The sequence below is a fragment of the Octopus bimaculoides genome, chromosome 24 (genome assembly GCF_001194135.2).
Source record: "Octopus bimaculoides isolate UCB-OBI-ISO-001 chromosome 24, ASM119413v2, whole genome shotgun sequence".
In the NCBI taxonomy this organism is placed as follows: domain Eukaryota; kingdom Metazoa; phylum Mollusca; class Cephalopoda; order Octopoda; family Octopodidae; genus Octopus; species Octopus bimaculoides.
Window position 1 is genome coordinate 31314191 of NC_069004.1, and position 2057 is coordinate 31316247.

The following is a 2057-nucleotide window of genomic DNA, read 5'->3' on the forward strand; positions in this document are numbered from 1 at the left end:
GAAAGGGAATCTGTTGAATAAAACAATCACGATTAATTGATCCTCCTGTATTTTCTTTTACCCAAAGCCAGGAACTTTTCCACACCCCATCATATCTATTATTTATATACATGCCCGTGTGTCTTCTGCTATAGCCCTGGGCCAACTATCTTGTGAGTGGATTTGCTAGACAGAAACTGAAAGAAGCTCAGAGTGTGTGTGTGTGTTTATGTTTGTCTGTCCCTCCCACCACTTCACAACCAGTGTTGGTTTGTTTACATCCTCATAACTTAGCAATTCAACAAATGGGAAAGATAAAATGAATACCAAGCTTTAAGAAAAAATTTTTTTTTTTTTTTTAAATATTAAGTTTGATTTGTTCAACTAAAAACTTTTCAAAGTGGTGCCCCAACATGACCAAAACCTAATGACTGAAACAAGTAAAAGATGAAAGATATATATTCCTGTATTCTTAAGTTTCCAAAAAGCAATTTATGCATTATATATCATCATCATCATCACTATTGACCGTCTGCTTTTCCATGCCTTTCCTGTTGCCAACCCTTATCCATTTTAAGCAAGGTAATATTTAACCATGGCCAGTCACAGAAGAGTGGAACCAAACGACATCACTTGTATGATGGTGATGCTTGTTTACAGCAATCTCCTGATGTCAACACAAAGCTACACACACACACACAATGGGCTTCTTTCAGTTCCCTTCTACTGAATCCATTCACAAAGTTGTGGTCAGTTTGGGGCTGTAGTAGAAGACACTTGCTGGTGTGGGACTGAACTCAAGACCACATAGTTGGGAAGCAAGCTTCTAAACCCCACAGCCATACCTTGGAGAATAAAATGGGGATTGAATTTTATAAGAATCTGAATCTGATGGGGATTGAAAAAAGCATGGAAATGGGAGACAAAAAAATTTCGAAAAAAATATTTTTTTTGAATCGTAATTTTCATTGAGATACTATAATATTGTTAAAAACTAAGAAACCCCACCCCCCAAAAAAACCCCAACTAATTCCATGCTCTTTCCCTCTCCTTATGAGCATCAGAGTAGTTATTGTGTGAGGAGGCATTGAATGCTTGGAGACCAGGGCAAACATTAGTAATTCAGTCCCACTCACAGCCCATTACCCCAGCCCGACAAAAGCCAGACAAAAGGCTTTCCAAAAGAAGAGCTTTCAATGTGATGCTAGTCAGACAACAATATTAATTCTATTCTCCTACCAGATCATATGAAATGAGTGATTTTAAGCAGTTTAAACAATAACTTAGATGAATCAATAAGCCTGTTCTAGATCGTTCTCTAAACTACGATGTCTGGTTGTATAGAGCTCTGTCGACAGACGCTTAACAACAGACTGGTAAACATTTCCAAGTCTTTCACTATCTACACTCTCGAAAGTTATTAAATATTTACCTGCTCAGATCAGGTATCATTCAAGTCACAATTCTAGCATTGCTATAAATCACTTTGGCAATTCTATAAGCCGACCACAAACGCATTAAAAGTTACTCCAAAAAGCTAACACGCAAAAGGGAAAATTACCTTTAAGTGGGGAAGGGGAATGCCAAAAACAACAATAAAAGAAAAAAATGAAACTATGTGCACAAATAGATCTTGTATCTTTTGTTTGTTTCAGTCATTAGATTGCAGCCATGCTGAGGCCATCGCCTTGAAATGCCAGCACTTAGTTTTAAGTCTGGGATTTATTCTATTGGCTTCTTTTCCTGAACTGCTAAGTTACAGGGATAAACAATAGGCACAAGCGTGGCTGTGTGGCAAGAAGCGACTGAACCGACGAGCTGGCAGAACTGTTAGCACGCCGGGCAAAATGCTTAGCGGTATTTCGTCTGTCTTTACGTTCTGGGTTCAAATTCCGCCGAGGTCGACTTTGCCTTTCATCATTTCGGGGTCAATAAATTAAGTACCAGTTGCGTACTGGGGTCGACGTAATCGACTTAATCCCTTTGTCTGTCCTTGTTTGTCCCCTCTATGTTTAGCCCCTTGTGGACAATAGAGAAATAAGAAGCAACTGAACCGCTGGTGGGATGTGTGCCACCAG

The 2057-nt window shown here is 39.1% G+C and overlaps 1 protein-coding gene across 1 annotated transcript in view; it reads right to left on the reverse strand.

The window, feature by feature from the left end:
- LOC106880833 (uncharacterized) overlaps nt 1–2057 on the reverse strand; it is a 38630-nt gene that overhangs the window by 22047 nt on the left and 14526 nt on the right. The gene's annotated exons all lie outside the window — the stretch shown is intronic.